This window comes from Nycticebus coucang, chromosome 11 (genome assembly GCF_027406575.1).
Source record: "Nycticebus coucang isolate mNycCou1 chromosome 11, mNycCou1.pri, whole genome shotgun sequence".
Lineage (NCBI taxonomy): Eukaryota > Metazoa > Chordata > Mammalia > Primates > Lorisidae > Nycticebus > Nycticebus coucang.
Genome location: NC_069790.1, coordinates 27,955,254 through 27,979,582, shown reverse-complemented (window position 1 = coordinate 27,979,582; position 24,329 = coordinate 27,955,254). Strand labels below are relative to the sequence as shown.

Sequence of the window (24,329 nt, the reverse complement as noted above, 5' to 3'; positions counted from 1 at the left end):
CTGACAAACCCATACAGTGAAATACTAATAAGCAATAAAAAGGAGCAAAGTGCACATAGAATAACTCATGGCTGAACCTAAAACACATTATGCTGAGTGAAAGAGGCCAGAGCAAAATAGTTCATCATTTACGATTCTAGTATACAAAGCAGTAGAAAAGACAGCATTAATCCACAGTAACACACCTGTCATTGCTTAGGAATGGGGGTAAGGTGGCCACAAAGGGTCATAAAGGAACTTTCTTGATGATGAAAATAGTTTATATCTTGATGAAAGTGAAAGATACATCAGAGTATACATTTTGTCAGCATTTATTAAACTGTTCATATAATGATACATTTTATTGTATGAGATTACACCCCAGTACAGTAAAATAGTTACCAAAAGTTGAAAACAAAAACTTTATAGACTCTGAAATATAGAGCTCAATGCACCAACCCCAATTTAATTTCTTTCACAACTCAACAAATGTGAATTGAGTAACTACCAAGTGCTAAGAGATAAGGATACAAAGGTGACAGAGATGGTCTCTGAGGTTGTAGATACCAGTCTGGTCTGGAGGACAGATTTTAAATTGATGAACAGATAATGTCACCATGACACCTGTAATAAATGCTAAAAAGGTAAGGTGCTTGAGAGCTAATAATAAAAGAAGTTGACCGAGTCACGATCCAGGTAAATGATGACTGAGTTTAGTTCAGATCTGAAAAATGAGGAGCAGTTCATTCTTGGGGTGTTCTCTAGAAAGAGAAAAGGGTATGTTCAAAGGGTCCATGACAAGAAGGAGTATTGCCTGTAGAAAGATGGGCGAGTAGACCACCGTGGCTGGAATGCAGAGATCAAGGGGTAGGGCTGAGAAACGTGTGCTAGAGAGTGGGTCAGGTCAGACTATGAGAGCCTTCAGACAAGGATCTTGTTTATTGCCACCAGAGCAAAGGGAAATCACTGAACTACAACTTCGGGTTTCAAGATAATTTCTCTGGCCACGTTGTGAAGAATGGTTTGGAAGAATAGCATGTTCTGGAGGAACCAAGTGAGAGGGCACTGGGAAAGTTCTGGAGAGTGATAGGCTCTATTCTCAAGGGGTGCTGGTGCAGATGCACAAAACTGGGCAGATTCAACAGCCCTCGGGGAGGGCTGATGTAAGAAAAGGAAGGTAAGAAGTTCCTGAGTGGTACAACAAGGACCTGGGTAACACCGAGGTTGTGTCAGCTTTGGAAGGAAGACCATGAGTTTCAGACACATGGAGTTTGAAGCATTTGGACCCCTGGCTCTTTTAGACTTTCTTTTCCTTGAAAGCCTCTCTTCCTCAGTTTCTGACAGGAGAAACTCCTGTTCTTTCAGGGACACCCAGCTCGGGTCTCCCTGTCTCTCCTCCCCACTCCTGCCTCACCAGAGAGAGTGCATCATTTCTTCTCTGGCATTAGATCTCTATTCAGGACAGGCTCCTCCATTATGCTATTCTATTTACAAGTTTGTGTTCTCTGCTAAACTGTTAGCTTCCTGGGGGCAAGGCTGTGAATTCATCTTTGCGCCCCTGACATCAGTGCATGTAGTAGCTAATCTGTAAATATTTGAGAAACTGAAGTAAGTACATGTAAGGTTTTTATAGTGCCTTTTTCTTGAAGAGCTCAAGAAGTTACAGGACAGATATAAATGTATGTTTGCAAGAAGAAGGTGTGAAAGGTGAGCTGTTGAAGGCATTTAGTGAGCAGTGGAATAAAATATTTTTGTCCTTTGCCAGGTTGCTTTATCAGTTAGGAATGCATTTGGCTGCACAGTTAGAAAATCTGATCGCAAGACCTAAAACAAACATGGACTATTTTCTCACATAAGAAATAGTCCAGAGATGGAAAGTTCCTGGCTTTGGTTCCAATACCCAGCAATACTAAGCTGATTGACTGTTTTCCAGTCTATAGTCTTGATTATATTGACCTTTTGACCTCAGAGTCACTGACTGTTGCAAACTGGTTATAGCATCAGTAGGCATCTCATTTGCCTTCAAGGCATACAGAGAGTGGGAAATGGAAGAGCAAAGCCAGCAAAACATTTTTCAGAAGTCCCTCAGCCAACCCCCTCTTTCCAATCATTGGCCAGAACTGGATCCATAACTTTCTGAGCTGTAAGAAAGGCTGGAAAATCAGGAATAGGATTGTCATGGCAGTCTTGAGACCAGTCATGATTCTGGGTTCTGTTAATAGGGAAGAAGGGGAATATGGCTTGGCCATTGGGAAGATGATTCAAGGTATCTGCTTCTGAAGTCATATCCACCGGGAGTAGCTAGTGATTTCCTTAATTCATCTTAGTGGAGGTAGGTGGGAATGAATCTTTCTCGAAGGTCCACATAAACAAGATCTAATGGCAGAGACTCTGCACATGGATATTAACTGTCACCTAAAAGTAATGCCTCTTGAAGATTTCAGCCCCAACTTTCCTCACTTTCCAAATAGATTCTTCCTCACTGCCTCCCATTGCTCTAACCAGTCATTTTAAAAAACAATTTGATCCAATCCAGCACTTATCCATATCTTAAGGTAAATAACAGCCTTTTCATGCTTAGGCTACTCAATAGAGACCATGGGAACTCTCTGGGCCCATGACAATGACTTCTCTGCTGGTTTATCTTTTCTTCCTTTTTGAATTAGAACATGAGTGGTTGGGCATTCAATGAGCATGAGCGTTTGGAATCTAGAGAAGAAGAGCATCTGAGTAATGCCTCAGATTTTGTTTCCAGTAGCAATTAGTCATGTAAAATGATTTATGAATTTTAGGATGGAGTACAGTTCTTTAGGTTTCGTGCCCACGATCATTTATAATAGTTCTAAAGGAGGAAAGGGCAGGAGGAACACAGGACAAACAGCTGGGAAGCAAAGACCTCATTGGCTTCCACTGCCTACACATATACACTTCTTCACTTAAATCAAAAGAAAAGGCCGTGTTCTTGACAACACAGGAGTGAGAGAGCTCATGAGAGTACTATCAATGCTTGCTATAAACATAAGCCAACATACTGTCCCTCTATAAACACGAAGAAAGCCAGCTAAGAGCTGCTAGGGGAACACACTTTGACAGCAGCAGCTACAGAATCTGAACCTGGGGATAGGCTGCAATCCACGAGATCTTCCCTGCTGGCATGAACCTGTGTTCCCACACTTCACCTAAGTCTCAGTGGGACGCTGAGTGCAGGTCTCCCCTTCACTCCCATCCTGGAGACCCGGCCTCCCTCACCAGCCTCCTAAGGGCCTTGCAGTGTGTCTGGCTGATAAAATGCACTCAAACATTGAAGACCGAGTGAACAGTCCATGAGCACCCCCTCAGTTCCTCCACTAGCAGGGATGCTTAGGACATGGGAGACAGAGAATCCTCCCCAGAGCCATACATCGAGCCTCAGAGCAAACTTTCTGCATTCCCCAAGGCCCTCAACTTGAAGTCTGACGGAGATTTGCTGACCACGTCGTTTTCCCTGCAGCTCCAGGCTATTTCCGTTTTCAATCACAGTCTGCTCTCCCTCCCCTTGGCTCCACCTGGGACAATCTACCTCCCCAGGTCACCTTGCCATCCGGATAATTCACATTCACCCCTTGGTTTTCTCGGGGACATCAGCTCTTCAAGAAGCCTTCCCGACATGCCCGCCAAGTCTGGACCCGGTGCCCCTCTATGTGCGCTGGCTCCGGGGACCTCTGACCCCTTCTCCGCGTTGTGTCGTAACTGCCCATTGATTGGTTTTCCTTTCCAGTCTGTGAACTCAAGGGTACCGGGCAATCTCGTTCCTTCTTTTGTCCTCATCGCTTAAGACGCCGCCTGCGGCTTAGGAAGGGCTCAAAAAATTCTGGAACAAATTCAAGGAGTGGTGTGCCACTGGGAGTGGTGGTGCTGGGCCCAGCGGTCGGCCAGCACTTCAGCCCTTATCTGGGGAATTCCAGCCTTAGGCCCACTTTCTTCGCAGATTAGACTTGGGACTCCATACCTAGGAGGCGCTTCTTATAGGCGGGACCCGCCTCCCGGGTCTCAGGAGACCCCGCCCGCCAGGGCCGTGTCCCTGAGCCGGGCGGCGGCAGCTCCCGGGCGAAGCCAGCGAGCAGGTGGGGGCGGCGGCCCCGCCTCCGCGTCCCGGCAGCGCCACAGCGGCTGCCGGGGAGCGAGCCCCGCGCACGGAGCGCAGCGCCGAGGGCAGCGTGGCTGCAGGGACGCCGTCTGGAGCACCGCGCAGGGGGACCGATCCTGGAGCCGGGAGGCGGTGGCGGCGGGGAAGATGTTGGTCTGAGCTCGAGTCCAGTCCAGCGTAGTCTCCAGCACGGCCAGCGGCAGGTGGCGGCTTAGCGCGCGCGTCCGGGTCGGTGCCGGAGGGTGGGAGGAACTGGCGGTGTCGCGGCGACTGCTGCTAGGGCCCGTCCCGGGGCAGAGTGGGGCTGGGGGTGGTGGCACAGATACCGCGCTAGTGCCTGTGCCGGGAAACACCCTGCCCCCGGGATGCCGTCCGGGCCGAGGTGGGCATCCAGGTGCTGCACGGCGTTCGCGACCCCCACCTACTCCCTGTCGCGCCGCCGGGGCCTGACCAGAACCAGACCGCGGAGGGACGGAGGGTCACCGCAGGGTTGCCTGACGACTTCCCCGGACCCGACTCTTCAGGGAGCAGCCCGCGGCTCCCAGGCCCCTAAACCCGGCCCTCCTCGAAGCGCGCTCTTGCCTTCCGGGTTTCACCCCCAGAACAAAAGGCTAGGGTCTTGCTGGGGAGGGGGCTGTCGTGGGACCGGCTGGGGCGGAGAAAAAAGCACTAGGAAATTATAGAGCCGGAGTGCCTTTGGGATACAGAAGCAGCCGACACTGAGGGAGCCAACACCAGAGATGTAAAGTGACTTGGCCAAGGTCACACAGCTCCTGGAGACGGGACACAGGTCTCCACATTCTCCTCCCGGTGCTCACGTCAAGCCCCTGGGGTCAGTGGACAGGCTGTGATCCACAAGTTTACGTCTGGCCACAGACTGCCTTTAAGGTCCTTTGCGGGAATCTGGGGAGAAGGTGGCCGGGGCGGGGGTGGGGAGCAAAGTTGAGGGAGGGGACATTGGACTCCTCCGGATCTGATCTCGGGGAGCCCAGCCCGCCGTGGGGTGGGGGAACAGGCAGGCAAACACTGGCTAGCAGGAACCGCTCCTTCTGAGGGTGGCGTGCCAGCCGCGTGGGTGTGTGGGCGGGCGCGGGGGCGGCCTGGGGACAGGTGTGCGCCACTCTTTGGAAAGAAGTTTTGCGAAGAAGGGCCGGGAGAGCTGTTACAGGAGCCCTGGGACAGACTGGCAGCATTCCCTGACGCTCAAGTTACTTTGGGACCTGCTGGCTGCATTTGTGAGGAAAGCTTCTCTGTAGCAAGAAGGCAGGCTGTCTGTCACTTTGCCTCGGTGCTCCAGGTCCTTGGGGTAAATGAGATTCTTGTTTGCCATGACCTGTGTCATTTAGAAAGCTTGTGCCCCTCTGCCTCCTCCTCTCCAGAATCTTTTGTCGCTTCAGACGGAGGATTGGGAGTATGTTTCCTGTGGTCAGCACTAGTAGTTATCACTAATCTTCCCTTGATTTTTTTCTTTAACTTTATCATGGCAAAAGAGGTCAGAAGAGGGGCTGCCTTTCGCCCTTGTATTGATCGGCACAAAAACCGAGGGAGACATCTGGGCGCTGGGTGTGTCCCCACCTTGCCCTAAATAAAGGTCACATGGGTATACGCTATAAAACATATTTATTAGTTAAACCCTTGAGACTTGTGCACTGGCTTTATGTTTTACCTCAGTATTAAAGTAAATAGAAATGTAATGCTAAAATCCATTCACTTTGGTAGCACACAGATTACTGCAGTTTTCCAGCTAATGTATTTTACAGATACATTTAAAAACCAAACAAAAACAAACAAACCCCCCCCCCCAAAACAAGGGCGGTGGGAAGAGGGAAGCAAAAGAAAGTAAAGTGACAGGGGTGAGGGAAAGGAAAAGAAGAAAAAAAAATAGTAGTTCTCACATAAATTGGATTTAATTTTGACCAAAGTACATTACTTAAACATTAATTTTTAATTCAACTTGTTAATATGTTGTTTAGGATATTGCATCCTCATTTATAAGTGACATGCTTGTAATTTCCCCTTTATAATAATATATTTTCTCCAATTTTAATATCAGGTGTACCCAGATCAAGTAGAATGATTTTGAAGTATTTCTTCTCTTTCTATTGTCTATAAGATTTGGCATGATCTGTTTTTCAAAATTTTCTTTTACTTTTATTTATAAATACTAGTTGTCTATTTTTTGAGACTTAAAAAAAATAATAAGAAGAAGTTAACTGATGACTGCATACTGAATCTCAGAGTCAAAGCATTCTATAATAGAAATACTCTTATTTGACAATGTGAATGTTACTTACTTTTCATTATTATTATTATTATTGCTGCTTAATATTTCGATGTAGCAATTGTCCGATTCCTTTTCTGAATGTATTTTATGTTCGTTCATTCTTTACGAGGTTTTTGTTTCTAATCCTTAGTTTAAACATTGTTATTGTTATTAAAATTTAAGCCTTTTTAATTTAGTGAAGGCAAAAAAATGGAAGCCTAATAAACACATGTATATGTAAAAAAAAATAGAAGTAAATAAAATAATAGAAAAAAAATAGAAGGAAATGAAAATGCACTGTAGATGCCTTTCTGGGCATCACCTAGTTTGATTCACTGTGATTCTTTATTGGTATTGTGACTTTTTTTACAGATGAGAAAAAAAAGTCAAGAGGTTAAATGCAGGGAAGCTCAGGATAAGAACCCACACAGAAACTTCAAATTCTGTATATGCACCCATCAACAGGCAATTTTTTGGCCACTTGAATGGGGACAGAACCATCGGGGTGACAGAGACTTGTAGGCTGGCTTCCTGCCATGCCTCCTTTTTTGTTCCTTCTAGGAGTCTCTGTTTTCATGTAATCATGAGTGTGACATTGTGTCACAGATTGCAGTTAGCCAGCAGCAGAAGGGATGGAGGAAGAGTGTGTCTGAGAACACACAGTTTTAGGAACAGGAGCAGGCCAGCTTGGCAGCCTGGCAACGCTCTTTTTAGGAGCTTCATTGTTCAGAGACCATATAGTACAGGTTGTGAGTTTGCAGTTACTCCAACACACGCGCACACACACACACACACAGAATAAATAATATAACCTAGAAAAGATCTGAGAAATCAAAATGTGATTAATAGTAGAGTAGAACATGCAGAATTTTTACCAGGGAGGCACAATGGACGACTTTTTCTACATTCTACAACTCATAAATATATGTTTATTAATGCTAAAGTTTTTTTTAAAGACCTACAAAAATAACTCAGCAGAAGGAAGGAAATGTGTTTTCTAGCAAATGTGTTATAAATGTATATTAACATGGGTGCCAAAATATTGGAAACTTTAGGGTACAGTCACATTACATCTGGGAAAAAATACTGAGAAATTTCTTCTAATGTGTGACCTAGTGATTTGATATTTCTTTTTTTTTTTTTTTTTTGGTTTTTGGCCGGGGCTAGGTTTGAACCCGCCACCTCTGGCATATGGGACCTGCGCCCTACTCCTTGAGCCACAGGCGCCGCCCATGATTTGATATTTCTGCCTAAACTTCAGAACTGGGAGAAGCAGCATGTTTGTTTTACTACCCAGTTTCAAATTGCAAGTTGAACATTTGCCCTGTTCTTAGAGTTATAAAGTTTTTGTGTGAAGAACCTCGGGTAAGTAGAGTAACTATAGAGGTGTATCTGGCTCACCAAGTGCCATCAAACATGATTATGCCTCACAAAGTTATCTTTAGGCAAGTTGTGCCTTGTCACAGTAGTGTTTCTGCCATCTGGCTGCTGGAATATTTAGAAAGGAATTGTAATTGTTTGACTGACTTTGCTGAGAGAATGACGAAACAAACTTCAAGAGGGAACTATAATATATGAGTTAGGCTTGGCGAGAAAATGATTAATTATTTCTTACCTAGCCACTGCACAAAACGAAGAAGTGTGACTTCCAGCTGATACCGAGCAGGTGCAGAATATGCCTTTTCTCTCTGGCTTCAGCAATAACCTGCTTGAAACTCCCCCTTTGCCATTCCAGTTGGGTCTTTCTTAGACCTGCTCAGGCAGGAACTCGATAGTGATGTGGCAGGGGAATTGTGTGATCAACTGCGGGGTTCAAGTGCCAAGGGGAGAAAGTGAAGCAGAGTAAAATGCCAGGCGGGTGTGATGTGTACCAGGCACCGTGGAGGAAGATTTTCAAACTCATCTTGAGGGAATATTCATCCTGTGTGGGCAGTGTATTCCAGCAAGACACTGCAATCTAAGATGATGGCTTCCAGAAGAGAGTAACAGGCCTGCCTATCACTGTAGGTTAGAGGTTGTGCATCATGTGAGTTCACGTGTGTGTCAGAGCAAAGCACACAGGCTGCCATCCATCTGTTCCTTAAAAGCTAATGGCTAGCCAGGCTGGGAATAGGTTAGGATTTCCTGTAATGTAGGAAATCACATCAGCCTATAAGGGACCTGATTCTTCTTATTCCTGTTATCAAGTGGGACACTGAGGCCAAGGACTGAACTGCTCTCAAAATGATAATGTGCCCTACTCTGGTCTCCCATTAGTCCGCTCATAACCCTAAGGTGCCCTCAGCCTACCTGACTGCCTTACAGAACCTGAGCTCCTCCTGCAGGGCAGCTACCATGTCCTCTCCCATCTCGGTTGCCAGCACCATGCCTTGCACATGATGGGTACCTTCTAAAGGTCGATGAATGAATTAATGAATGTGTGAGTGAATGAATGAATATGTTGAATATGTTGAATATGTTCTAAGATGAAAAGCCAGTTCTTTTTGGATTATCTGTTGTTTTGACTTCGCTGTCTCATTCCCCTCTGATAGTACAGATCATCAGCATGATTGTATGGACAAGATTTAAAATAGTTACCTCCCTTAAGGCTCAGCCTATAAAATCAGAAAGCTTCTGCTTTCTTCTTAATATTTAAGAGGTTAAATATTATTTCGTATTTTGTATGATTCATGTAATTCAGAAACCTTGGTTTTAACCTTACATTTATTAACTTGCTGTGTGATTGACCTTGGACAAATTATTTAACCTCTCTGTGCCTTTGTATTTTCTTTTCATAAGTATGATTTATTACGCTTGTTTTCACATTACTATTTAAACCATTTTCCAGCTTTATTAGTTTTTTTTTTAGTTTTTTAATTGTAGTAAAAACTACATAAAATTTACCATTTTAAAGTGTGCAGTTTAGTGGCCTTAAGTGCAATAATAATGTTGTGCAATAATCACCACTATCCATTTCTAGAACTTTACCAAAGGGATAAAAACTTTTAGAAAGGTTAATAATTAAATAAGTAATAATTAAATTAATTAAATAATTAAATAAATAAATAGGTTGGACTTAACTAATGGCAAACTAGGATGCAAAATTAAATGACAGAAAATTCAAATGGATACTTAACTTTCAGAAGCCCCACTTTAACTTATAGGCCTAAGAGGATGTAAAAGGTAAAGGTTTGTGGGCTCACTCCTGTTCTCTGGCCAAAAGTACAGCTTTGATGAGGGAAGATCCTTGTTCCCCCTTCTCAGCCCATGAGAGAACTATTCCTTACAGTGGAACTAAACTTCTGGAAGGAAGTCCCCAGGCTAGAGTGTGTGTATATAGGAGTTACTGTTACTGTGTGTTAACTCAAGAGACTTGAAATTAAGAAATCTGGAGTGAAGTCTCTGGTTCTCTTTCCAGCTCTGTGCTCTTTTATATCATTTAACTTTGGCTTTAGTTCTTTCGTTTGTGAGATGCATGCTTTGGTTTTTTTCACCTGTAAAATGGAGGTAAAGATAGTATTTATCTCATATTCAGGGTAAATAAGATAGGTTTAGTACTTAGGACAGTGCCTCATTCATAGCAATCTTCAATAAATTAGTCATTATTTTCATTGTTATTATGATCTGATGTTTTTAAAAATTGTTTGCCCTACATGTTCCCTGTTCCATACACTATTTGGGGAGCCTATAAAAATAGGTAGTAAGAAGTTTACAATTAATAGATAACGAAACAAGGGAAAAGGAAACACATAGATTAAAAAGTAAGATAAAATCAGAGATGACTTAGAGAACCAGACTACATCATGAGGTGTGGGTAGTATCTAGAGATGAGGGCAAAAATCTTTCAGAGCTTCCCAGCAGCCAAAACAAAAAGGAAAACACAAATAGTTACCTGAAGGACAGCGACCATGAGATAAAAACAGATCAGTTACACACCTTTTCCTGGTCTTGAAACCTGGGATAACTTTCCCCTGGCAGGTCTTCAAAGCAGTCGCTGTTGCCATAGAGATTTATGTCTTCAACATCATCCCTGCCATAAAGACAATGGAAGTTTTGTGGTAGAAGACAAAAATAAGTTTTCTAGAACTTTATTGACCACAGTTCTGGAGACATAATCCCAGAGCACAGCTAGCAAAAGGTCTTCTGTACATGGCCAAACACTGCAGTTCAGTGACAGGCTATATTCATAGCTGTGTTTACTGAGTGCCTGGGAGAGTGGAACGATTCTTCCTTTCAAAGATTATAATTCTTGTGAGAGTTAGGTAAACAATTCTACCTTTGAGAATGGTGGTTCTGTGTGAAGCCATTTACGTGAGCTGGATCAGTTGACTCATTCAGGAAAAGTTGGAAGGGTGTCTTCATGCACAAATACTCATTAATAAATGATTGTGAGGCTTGGTGCCCATAGCACCGTGGTTATGGCGTCACCCACATATTCTGAGCCTGGCAGGTTCAAACCCACCCCAGGCCAGCTAAACAACAATGACAATTGCAACCAAAAAAAATATCCGGACACTGTGGTGGGCACCTGTAGTCCCAGCTACTTGGAAGGCTGAGGCAAGAGAATCACTTAAGCCCAAGAGTTTGAGGTTGCTGTGAGCTGTGACTCCATAGCACTCTACCAAGGGTGACTCTACTGAGGGTGACATATGAGACTCTGTCTCAAAAAAAAATAAACAAATAAATAAAAATAAAATAAATGATTGTGATTCATGGATTTTCTTAACACTGGAAGTCCATAATTTCACTTTAGCTGCAAATTTTATCATTTATTTGGGAAAAGAAAAATCCCATGCTAAGTAAAAATCAATGGTATTTTTAAACATTCTTTGTAATTGAAATAATGATGATCATCTCTTTTCAGCCTCCTGTCCCCAGGGTTTATATTTGTCCAGACATGACTTGTATCAGCTTAGATTGCATTCAGCTGCCAAAGCAAACAAAACGAAGACAATGCACACATCCGAATCTGGCTTAAACAGATATGTTTGTTTGTTTTGTGGTATTAGACGCCCAAGAAATGCATTTTTCAGAGTTCATACAATGCTGTGAGAGACCAGCTCTTGCCATTTAACTGCTTCACTATCCTTGACCCATAGGGCTTCTTCATCCTAAATCTTGTTGCCTCGTGGTCACAACATAGCTGCTGTATCTCTGGGTTTACATCTGGAGTCTAGGCAAAAAAAAAAGAAAGGTGCAAATAGACAAAGTGATAAAGGCCATTCCGTTAGAGAGGTTTTGCCTTTTTATTCAGAACATGATGCCCTCCCTAGGACAATTAAATATAAGAGAGTCTTAGAAATCAAATATTTTTAGCTGGCTAAATTGCAATTGCACCCTTCAAATTAGCGGTTAGGCTAGGAAGAGAGGGAATAGTTATTGAGTAAGCAGTAGCAGCCACCTGAATGCTTCTGTTATTAGCCATGTCCCTCACTTAATTAGAAATTACAGAAGGTGACTCATTAATTTTAAATGTTTTCTAGATGTTCATGGAATTAGCATTAGAAAATGAAACATACCTAACTGCCTGTGTAAAAGAACCCTAAATAGCTATTTGCCAGCTCTGCTTCTCTGAATTTCATATCTAAATTTCCATTTGCCAGCACACTTCAAACTTGGTATGTTTCAAATTAAACTCACTGCTCTCTGCCCATTGGCCCCCTTCCCATGCTCCCCTACTTCTCCTTATTTAACATGAAATTGTCTTGGGATTGTCCTGGGCTGTTCCTCCTCCCTAGTCCCAGACATCCAATCTGATTACCTCCCTGGCTCAATCACACAGCTGCTATTCTAACTCAAGGAAATACCCATCCTAGCTCATGTGGATCTCCAAATTGGTCTCCCTGCTTGCTCTTTCTTCTCCCTACAATTCATTTTCCATACATGACCCCCAGAGTGCTATATTTAAAACACAGATGTCTAACAATATCTTTCTTCTCCTTAAAAGCCTGCAATAGCCAGCCCAGCTAGACAGCCTTGGCCCTGTGAGTGACATGCCACACCCTCCATACCGCAATTGGGGGGGCCAAGCTCTGCTCACACTTGCCCCTCCCCATTTAGTCATGAAAGCCTGGGCTCTGAAGTGTCTTTCCTATGCTGCTTGCTTGTCTATAACCTGCTGAACAATTAATTACCTTTTTCATTTATGTTTTCAAACTATATTTCTATTGACCTTTTTGGTCAGGATTCACTTTTACCTGGTATTAACACTGCTCCATTTTTGTTTTTTTGTTTTTTTAAATAACAACTTTTATTGAGATATGATTCGCATCCCACAAAATTCACCTTTTTAAAACCCACAATGTCAGGGGTTTTAAGAATATGCACAGTTGGGTGGTGCCTGTGGCTCAAAGGAGTAGGGCGCCGTCCCCATATGCCAGAGGTGGTTGGTTCAAACCCAGTCCCGGCCAAAAACTGCAAAAAAAAAAAAAGAATATGCACAGTCATACAGCCACCACTGTTACTTAATTCTAGACATTTTCATCAACCTAAAAAGAAATTCATTAGCAGTCACTTCCCATCCCCCACTATTAGCCCTTGACAATCTCTAATTTCCTTTTATATTTCCACGGATGGATATATTCTGGACATTTCATATAAATGGAATCTTAACAGGATGGGACCCTTGGAATCTTACACTATGGGACCATACAGTATAGGACCTTTGCTTCTTTTATGTAGCATAATATTAAGGTTTATCTGTGTTGCAGCATGTATCGGAACTTAATTCCTTTTTTAAAATTCATATAATAGTTCAGCAAACTTCATTTCTTTTTATTGCTGAGTAATATTCCATTGCATGATGATACTCCATTTTTGTTTCTCCATTCATTATGGATAGACATCTGGGGTGTTTCCACATTTTGTTTACCATTAATAATGCTGCTGTGAACATTTATGTGGAACCTTTTTTGCAAATTATGTTTCATTTCTCTTGAGGAGACACCTAGGAGAGGAATTGCTGGGTCTTGTGGTAACTATGTTTAACAATTCTGAGAAATGGCAATCTTTTTTTTTTTTGTAGAGACAGAGTCTCACTTTATGGCCCTCGGTAGAGTGCCGTGGCATCACATAGCTCACAGCAACCTCCAGCTCCTGGGCTTAAGCGATTCTCTTGCCTCAGCCTCCCAAGTAGCTGGGACTACAGGCGCCCGCCACAACGCCCAGCTATTTTTTGGTTGCAGTTCAGCCAGGGCCGGGTTTGAACCCGCCACCCTTGGTATACGGGGCTGGCGCCTTACCGACTGAGCCACAGGCGCCGCCCAGAAATGGCAATCTTTTAAAAGTGACTTCATGGTTTTACAGTCCCACCAGCAACGTGTAGGATTCTGCTTCCGTTTTTAGTGCCTGTGTAGGGTAGCGTTTTCATTCTTTTATTTTCAACTTTTATGCATCATTTTGTCTTAGCAGTGTTTTTTAAAAGAATATATGGGTGATTTTTTAAAAAAGAATTAGGATATCTGTTATTTAGTAAGAGAATTTGATAATGTGTTCACAGTTATTGTGATTACTCATATGTTGGAACTTCTTTTGTGTTTTTTATATACCTTATGCTTTATTATTAATTAACTCTTTTTTCCCTTTCCTCTTTCACCTTTTCCTAGAAAAATACCTGGAACATAGTAGCCCTTAATAAGTGAATATTAGCTGTTACTAAGGCTATCATTTGTGGACAAGAACTGTGTTTCTATTATTTCTTTATTCATCAATTATTTATTAGTTACCCACTATTCATGTTTACAGTTTTGCTCCATGGCTAGCATAGTGACTAACAGATGAATCTCAGTGAATATTTTCCATGTTGTTTAGATAATGCAGAGACTGATGAGTTTGTCAAAAGCAGGAGGGAGCAGTGGTAAGTGCATGGGCTTGGGACCACACTCACTGGGGTTTGATCTGGCTTTGTCACATCCCAGCTATTTGATCTTGGCGTGATTACATTTTATCTTTGCACCTTCATTTCCTCACCTGTGAAATGGGGATAACATCTGTTGTGTAGAGTTGTTTGTAGGTGGAGTGAATGAAAGATAATTACATAAGTAACGATTAGAATGGCTGGGGTAGGGAATATTCTCAGTACATTTGAACCATTGCTTTTGTTAGTGACCTGCTTCACAAAGCACCCTTTTAACCATGTACATCATCATTAAAACACCAACCATGTCTTTCCAGGGGGTAAGGTTATAATGAAAAATTAAACTGTCCCCTCTTCTGTGTCACTGACATAAATTATTACTGCCCTAGTAAATCAGGGGACATTTTTCCCTCATAAGGGGAAAAAGAACCAAGAGAAAAAACCAAAGGTGTACTTCTGACCTTAGATTTTGTCTCCAGTGACCCTGAAGGCTGCTGTTCACTCCAGCACTCTTAAATATTTGAATGAAAGATTTCTGTCTCTGTCATGCCCTTGCCCGGCAAATCAGAGGAAAACTAGTTTCAGAAATAGGTAGGACAACTATCTAAAACAAACAATCTAACATTTTCCCTTAGTTTCAGATTCATTTTCTCCACATTACCAGCTTTTGCATGACTCTTTGTGCCGCTGTTCTGGCTTTCCCCCAAATGTACATATCATACAATTTGAGAAATTCACCTGCAGAGGCCTTGAAGGAAGACCAAGAGTACAGTGGGTTTATGCCTGGCATTGTGCCCTTCTGGTACTCACGGATGCTCAGTGAGTTTTAAGTGACAGTGTTTGACCTGTACTCAGTGTGACATTACCCATATAAATTACTTATGCCAAAGAATGACCAGGCAGAATTTTGCCTGTAGGATCTAGGGGTGCAGTATTTTGTGGCTGGAGGAACAAAGCCACCGGTTGTTATCCCAGAGCTGTATATCTCCTCACCAGCACACTTGTGTGCTTGAGTTTAATGAATGACAAGGATCAGGTGTAGCTGGGACCAGCTTAGATATGATTTGTGCCTAACAGAGAATCATGTCTTAAAGCCATTCCTTATTGTATGTTAACCGTGTTAACAGAAAAATTCAACTTTAGGGAGAATGATTTTATTCTGCTCTTGCCTATTTTCCAAGCACACCTGGCCAGTCATCTCGGACACCGTGGGTGTCTGCTGGGCTGATTTCAGTTGGTGAGGAAGTTTAGGGCAGGACCAGCCCAGCAAACCCTCTTCAGCTCTTGGCAGTACACTTGATGACTCTTAACAGCTGCTCATTTGGACCAAATTGTTAAGACAATTTGCATTCTTTTCTTCATTTGTAGTTTCCTTTTAGGTGTAGACAGGTCTCCTAATTCAGATAGTGCAAGGCATGTTTTTAAAATTCTTTACAGTTGTTCCAAATAAACAAGGTAGGTCTCTAGGTTGGCAATTCTGAACTTTGTATTTTTTAAATTAATTTCTATTTTATTTCAGAGGATGACAGAGGTACACAATTGGTTACATAATTTGCATGTGTACATTTTATGTCAAAGTTGTAAGTGTGTAGCCGGGCGTTGTGGCGGGCGCCTGTAGTCCCAGCTGCTCGGGAGGCTGAGGCAAGAGAATCGCGTAAGCCCAAGAGTTAGAGGTTGCTGTGAGCTGTGTGATGCCATGGCACTCTACCTGAGGGCGGTACAGTGAGACTCTGTCTCTACAAAAAAAAAAAGTTTAAGTGTGGCTTTCACTCAGAATATGTGCATTGCATCAATTAGATGTGAATTCATTGTTCTCTCCCCTCCCACCTACTGGATTTCCACTGAGTTTTCCTTCCATATGTGTACATTAAGTGTTCATCAACTAGTTCCAATTTGGTACTGTGGTCTTTGTTTTTCCATTCTTGGTGATACTTAGATGAATGGTCTCCGGTTCCATCAGGTGGTTACAAAAGATCCTAGATCACCTCTTTTTTTAAATGGCTGAGTAGTACTTTATGGTATACATATACCATATTTTATTAATCCATTCCTGTATTGATGGGCATTTGAGTAGTTGACAATTAATATATTTTTCAAATAGGAGTAATATATATGACATGTTATTTATGTATTTATGTATTTATTCATTTATTTATTTTTGAGACAGAGTCTCACTCTGTCACCCTGGGTAGAGTGCCCTGGCATTATCATAGCTCATAGCAACCTCAATCTCTTGGGCTCGGGTGATCCTCTTGCCTCCGCCTCCCCTAGTAGCTGGTACTACAGGTGCATACCCACAATGCCTGGCTGGTTTTTCTATTTTTAGTAGAAGTGGAGTCTCGCTCTTGCTCAGGCTGGTTTGGAACTCCTGAGTTTAAGCAGTCCACAAGCCTTGGCCTCCCAGAGTGCTAGGATTATGGGCGTGAGCCATTGCACCCAGCTCTATGATACTTACTTTAAAAAGTATAAAAAGGATGCACTGTGTAAAGTCTTTCTCATCCCCATTCTCAGGCCACCAAGGTGTGCATTCTTACAGAAAAACATACTTGTTCCACATATATTTTCTGCTGCTTGTTTTGTACACTTAATATGACCTGGAGATCATTCCAGATTGGTACATATAAGGGGGCCACATGCTTTTCAACAGCTTTTAAATGCCATTATACATTTATTATAAGGCATGAACTGTAATTTAATAAGCAATCCCCAGTTTACAGACATATGCTTTACTTCCAGGTTTTCACCTGTAGCACAGTGGTTACAACACCAGACACACACACCCAGGCTGGCGGGTTGGAACCCAGCCCAGGACAGCTAAACAACAATGACAACTACAACAAAAAATACTTGGACGTTGTGGCAGGCGCCTGTAGTCCCAGCTACTCGGGAGGCTGAGGCAAGAGAATCGCTTAAGCTCAAGAGTTTGAAGTTGCTGTGAGCTGTGACGCCACAGCATTCTCCTGAGGGCAACATAGTGAGACTCTGTCTCAAAAAAAGAAAAATGCTGCAATGCATGTCACTGTACACATTAGTTCTCACAAGTATAAGGCCAGTTCCTAGAATTGGAAAGCCTGCATTATAAACTTTTGGTGCATTTGCCCTTTTACCTTTCATAGAATTTAACTGTTTAGAACTGCTGTGCCTCTTTTTATTCTGGGTCTGTAGGATCCCCTTATATAGGAAATAAAAGAAAATAGATGCTTACTGTGATTTTAATTTTACTGTAATTTCCCCATAGTTTGTATTATGATGTTTAAATATAATTTCCCTTCAATTCATAGTATGATTTTTTGCGTTGTTTATTGTGGTTTTTATGTATGCACTCAGGTACTTACTATTTTACATGAATCTTTTCTTATAAGCTTTTCTATAAAGCTTTTAGAAAGATCTTTCTGATTTTGAGATTTGTAAAAATAGTTCTTCCTCCCCCAAAAATAATTCTCCCATATTTCATTTTAGTATGAATATAATTTCCAATTAGAAATTAGCAATTTGATACCTTTGGAATGGATTCTTTTTTAATTTTTATTTTATTTATTTATTTATTTGAGACAGTGTCCCACCCTGTTGCCCAGGTGCAGTGGTACAGTGGCATCATCGTAACTCATTGCAGCGTTGAACTCCTGGGCTCAAGTGATCCTCCTGCCACAGCCTCCAAAGTGGCTAGGACTACATGCGTGCACCACCACGCCTGGCTAATTTTTTTTTTTTTTTTTTTTTTTTGTGGAGACAGGGTCTCTCTATGTTGCCCAGGCTGGTTTCAAACTCCTGGGCTCAAGCAGTCCTCCTGCCAAGGCTCCCCAAGTCCTGAGATTACAGGTGTTAGCCACAGGGCCCAACCTGAACTTAATGTAAGGCAGGAAATCCTTATGTTGATATTCTGGCTATCTAACTTTTTCCTCTCCAGGTTACTACATGGTTTTCTCAGTAATTTTTATTAAATAATCTTCTCTTCTCTGCTGATACACCAATGTCTTTGTTTTTTTATCATAGCCAAAATTTCCAAAAATAATTAGATCTATTTCTGGGCTCTTGATTCCATTACAATTATTGATTCTCCATGTACCAGTACCACATGGTTTTAATAAGTGTGGCTTTATAATTTATTGTCCAATGATTTTAGTTTTCCACGTGACCTTTAGAATCACCAAGCCTAGTTCTAAAAAGCAAATAAGTTGGTATTTTCATTATGATCACCCTAAAATTCTAGATTAATATGCAGCAAATTAGTGTTTAGTCTTCCTACCTAGGAGTAAATATGTTTTTCCTTGTGTTCACTGTTTCTCAGTAATGTTTAAAATTTTTTTTTCATGTCTTTCAGATTTTGTTAAGTTTATGTTTAGGTGTCCTTTCTTAAAGTAGCTGTTATGAACACAGTTATTTCTTCATACTATTTTCTAGCATTCTGTTTCATACATGGAGTTTATTGGTTCTGAAGAGCCACCTTTTTGAATTATTTTTTTTTTTATTTCCTATTGATTCTCTTAGATTTTCCATGTACATTGCCGTATTATTTGGGGTAAAAATGTTAATTGGTTTAGGTAACCTAATTGAGCCTCCTTTCTAACTGTCACTTATTTTCTTTCTTTTATCTAATTGAATTGACTCCTACCTCTAAGATAATAATAAATAGTAGCAGCAATCGTAGACATTCTTGTCTTGTTTCTGACTTTAATTGCAATTTATTTAGTATTTCCCCAATTACCATAATGTATTTTGAGAAATGTTATAAACATACAGAGACAGCAATGGAGATGATCTTATGATTTTTTTCTTTGATGTCCCTAATACAGGGTATTATATCAAGAGAATTTTTAGTATTGAAACATCCTTGCATTGAAACCCTACTTGGTCAATATGTATTATTTTTAGTTCATTGTTGAATTCTGTTTATTTATGCTTATTATTTTGCTCCTCAATATTCAGAAATAAGATTGCTCAGTAGTTTTCTTTTTCTTTTCTTCTTCCCTGCTGAAGTTTGGGTCTGACTGCTACGTGGTAATTAACTGTTCTTGCAGGTTGAATACAACTCAGCCTATGGCTTCATGCTTCTTGGTGGTGGATCTTTGACAACTTTTGTGATTTCTTTTGTTTAGATTTTTTCTCTTGTCTTGGTCATTTTAATAATTCAAATTTTCCTAAAAAGTTATCTATTTCAATCCAGGTTCTCAGATTTCTTTACCTAGATTTGAGCAAAATCTTTCAATGCTTTGTATATCTATCATTATTTTCCCCTTCTCTTCTTATTTCGTATATCTGTATTTTCTCTTTCCTTTTCTTGGTTAGGTTATTGATTACCTATTTTATTGTTTTCTGGTTCTCAGGGAATAAGCCTTAGGGTTTATTTGTTCTAATATTTATCTTTTTTCTAATTCCTAAGTATCTGTTTTTTTAATTTATAAAGAAATGTTAATTTCTTCCCTCCTTCTGCTTCCTTTGGATTTATGTTATTGTTATTCTTCTTGAGAGGGTTTTACTCTTTGCTCTATAAATGTAACTACCTACAGCTATATGACTTTCGCTCTGAACCTTATTTTAGCTGTATTCTGTAGTAGTACAGACTTTTGCTCTGAACCTTATTTTAGCTGTACTCTGTAGCTGTACTTCTAATATGCAATGTTTTCATTATCCTTATTTTCTTCATTAATTTTGGGTTTTATGCCTTTTTGTTCCAGAAGTTGTTTGATAATATTTAATGTTCCCAGGTGATAGCACTTTTATGTTTTCTTTGTATTTTCTTCATTTAATGGGATTGTAAACAGAGAATATTGTCTGTTGTATTTCTACTCTTTAGAATTTTCTTTGTACTGTTTACAGTTAATAGTACCAATGTCAAATACAGGAATAATAGAATGTGAGTTCTCTATTTTCAAAATATATAGTCATGTTTCTCTAGCTACCCTGCAATTATTATTTATATCTTTTAAAATCTTATTTTTTATCCAATGAATCTGACAAAGGCAGAGCGAGAACCAATGAGTTCTGCTCTGAATATGGTTTTCTTGAATATTCTGTAGTTTTGCTTTGTTTATTTTGTTACTGCTTCTTGGCACGTAAGTATTCATGGTTGCTAACTCAAACTTTGACCATTATAACTCATCTTTTTGACTTGTTTAATGTTTTCTATGCTGATTTCAATTTATTCTGATTGAACTTAAAGATGTAAAATTTATACAGCATATAACTGAATTTTGATGCAATCCCGGGGCTTGTTCCTTTAAAATGTGAGTTCAGCCTATTTATATGCATTAATATAACAGATATGTTTGTTGTTATTTTTGTGTATGTTGTTTTCTGTTTTTATTGCTTAATTTTTCTTTTTTTACATGTCACTTAATGGTCTATGATTGTTTTCCTGTGCTTTGTGGGAGATGTGCTATATCTTTAGTTTTTCTTGTCGTTATCTTTATAATGCTAATAATTCTCTGATTTTTTTAATTAAAGAGTATCTACTCATTTCCCAATATAAGCAATAATCAATATCCACTTCTTCCCACCTCCCCTCTGTCCCCCCTTTCCACCACGCAGGTTTAGTTGATATCATCACTTTATTTAGTTTCATTTTAGTATTTACATGTATACCTTTTAATATACTTGACTTATACTCTTATAAGAAAAATAAATGATTTATTAAGTTTAAAGATATTTTGACCACTAGAGTATGATAGCTAAGGAACCAATCGATATACATACATCTACTACTTTATCTTCCTTTTCGCCTGATAACTTTTGTTGGTTATGTCTTTCTATTTTGCTGTGGTAAATAATAGTTACATCGCTTTCCATAGGCATTTTAATCTTAGATGTATAGTTAATTCTATACTCATTGATATTTCTTTGGCCCTACTTTCTCTCCCAACTCTTGATTGGTTAATATCTTTACTATAGTGATAGCCTGAATAAAAATTCAGGAATCATAAATTTCCATGTTTGAAAACATTTGCCTTCTGACTTCTTACTAGAATAATGGTTTATCTGGGCATAAATTTTTCCTTTATACCTTGTTTTTCTGGGATACTATGGCATAGTTACTATTTCTCCAAAATGAATGTGCCTTATTAATGTATAGAATTAAATTTTCTTTCTGAAAAGTTTTCTTAAATTATATATTTGAAATTACATATTAAATATTTGTCTCTTCCATTTATTTATTCCCTTTATTCAGGAAAATTAGTCATCTTTTTTATTTATCTATCAGTTTCTTGGTCATTTATTTATTTATTTATTTTTATTGTCTCAGGTTCATTGAGAGTACAAAGAATTAGGTTACACTCTTTGCATTTGTTAGGTAGAGTCCCTTTTACAATTTGTCCCACCACCAAGAGGTGTGCCATACACCGTGAACCGCCAGTCTCCTCCATTCTGCCTTCCCCCTGCTCCCTCATTCCCCTGCCCCTACCTTTAATTTATTTGTGTTTTCTCTTATGTGGGTATGTATTAGATTCTCTGCTGGCTTTATATTGGAATTGAATGTGTTGGATTCTTTTTTTTTTATTATTATTAAATCATAGCTGTGTACATTAATGCGATCATGGGGCACCATACACTGGTTTTAAAGACCATTTGACACATTTTCATCACACTGGTTAACATGGCCTTCCTGGCATTTTCTTAGTTATTGTGTTAAGACATTTATATTCTACATTTACTAAGTTTCACATATATCCTTGTAAGATGCAACGTAGGTGTAATCCCACCAATCCCCCTCCCTGCACCCACCCTTTCTCCTCCCTCCCTCCCTTTCCCCCTTCCCCATATTCTTAGGTTATAACTGGGTTATAGCTTTCATATGAAAGCCATAAATTAGTTTCATAGTAGGGCTGAGTACGTTGGATACTTTTTCTTCCATTTTTTTTTTTTTAGTAAAATTTTATTGCTCTATTACCATTGATATATTTCCCTGAGAATGTATATAAAGAGTATCATAGTTCATGTAAGAAAAGCTTCCATTTCAATAAGAAAACATGATTATAGATATGTATATATATAAGAACTGTCACTTAAATGTATCAAATTGTTTAGTGATAATAAAATGCCATTTTACCACTATGTTGAAATTGCCTTCTCAGAGAAGCAACCACCTAACCATTCTGTAAAATAGTTCCTTCCTCCCTTGCATTCCCTATTCTACCATTCACCCTTACTCTGTTTTAGTTAATAGCACTTATGAAGCATCCGAATCACATATTTATTATCTTCTTCTTCCAGTTAGTAATTTTGTATTTTTCCTTTTTATTTCTGTTTTTCTTTTTTCTCTTTTCTTCCTTTTTTTAAATATAAATACAGAACTTCTACATAAGGAAAGGACTTTTTTTTTTTTTTTAGTAAATTATAGCTGTGTACATTAATGTGATAATGGGGCACCACACACTGGTTTTATATACTGTTTGACACATTTTCATCACGCTGGTTAACATAGCCTTCCAGGCATTTTCTTAGTTATTGTGTTAAGACATTTATATTCTACATTTACTAAGTTGCACATGTACCCTTGTAAGATGCACCACAGGTGTAATCCCACCAATCACCCTCCCTCCGCCCATCCTCCCACTTCCCTCCCCTCCCTCTCCCCCTTCCCCATATTCTTAGGTTATAACTGGGTCATAGCTTTTGTATGAAAGCCATAAATTACTTTCATAGTAGGGCTGAGTACATTGGCTACTTTTTCTTCCGTTCTTGAGATACTTTACTAAGAAGAATATGTTCCAGTTCCATCCATGTAAACATCAAAGAGGTAAAGTCTCCATCTTTCTTTAAGGCTGCATAAGATTCCATGGTGTACATATACCACCATTTATTAATCCATTTGTGAATCAATGGGCACTTGGGCTTTTTGCATGACTTAGCAATTATGAATTGGGCTGCAATAAACATTCTGGTACAAATATCTTTGTTATAATGTGATTTTTGGTCTTCTGGGTATACACCTAGTAGAGGAATTATAGGATTGAATAGCAGATCTATTTTTAGATCTCTAAGTGTTCTCCAAACATCTTTCCAAAATGAATGTATTAATTTGTATTTCCACCAGCAGTGTAGAAGTGCTCCCTTTTCTCCACATCCACGCCAACATATCTGGTCTTGGGATTTTGTGATATGGGCTAATCTTACTGGAGATAGATGATATCTCAAAGTAGTTTTGATTTGCATTTCTTTGATGATTAAGGATGATGAGCATTTTTTCATATGTCTGTAGGCCGTGCGCCTGTCTTCAGAGAAGTTTCTCTTCAAGTCCCTTGCACAGCCTGCGATGGGATCACTTGTTCTTTTCTTGCATACGTTTGAGTTCTCTGTGGATTCTGGTTAATAAACCTTTGAGACATAACCTGCAAATACCTTCTCCCATTCTGAGGGCTGTCTGATTGCTTTACTTACTGTGTCCTCGGCTGTGCAGAAGCTTTTTAGTTTGATCAGGTCCCAGTAGTATATTTTTAAAGCTGCTTCAATTGCCCAGGGGATGTCCTCCTCATAAAATACTCGCCCAGACCAATTTCTCCTAGAGTTTTCCCTGTACTCTCTTCTAGTATTGTTATAGTTTCATGTCTTAAGTTTAAATCTTTAATCCAGTGAGAGTCTATCTTAGTTAATGGTGAGAGGTGTGGGTCCACTTTCAGTCTTCTACAGATTGCCAGCCAGTTCACCCAGCACCATTTGTTAAATAGGGAATCTTTTCCCCACTGAATGTTTTTAATTGGCTTGTCAAAAATAAAATAAAGTAAATAGCTGGGTTGACCGCTTGGTTCTCTATTCTGTTCCAGATATCTACTTCTGTCTTTTTGTGCCAGTACCATGCTGTTTTGATCACTATTGATTTATAGTATAGTCTGAGGTCTGGTAGCGTGATTCCTCCTGCTTTGTTTTTATTTCTTAGTAATGTCTTGCCTATTTGAGGTTTTTTCTGATTCCATATAAAATGAAGTATTATTTTTTTCAAGATCTTTAAAGCATGACAGTGGAGCTTTAAGAGGGATTGCATTAAAATTGTATATTGCTTTGGGTAATATGGACATTTTAACAATGTTGATTCTTCCCAGCTATGAGCATGGTATGTTTTTCCATTTGTTAACATTTTCAGCTATTTCTTTTCTTAGATTTTCATAGTTCTCTTTATAGAGATCTTTCACGTC

At 40.0% G+C, this 24,329-nt stretch overlaps 1 protein-coding gene across 2 annotated transcripts in view; it reads left to right on the top strand.

The window, feature by feature from the left end:
- Nucleotides 1-4,168: 4,168 nt before the first annotated feature.
- WIPF3 (WAS/WASL interacting protein family member 3) overlaps nt 4,169-24,329 on the top strand; it is a 170,986-nt gene continuing 150,825 nt past the window's right edge. For both annotated transcript variants that reach the window (XR_008383642.1, XM_053608977.1), the window contains exon 1: nt 4,169-4,308. The gene's annotated coding sequence lies outside the window, so the exon portion shown is untranslated. The remainder of the gene's footprint in view (nt 4,309-24,329) is intronic.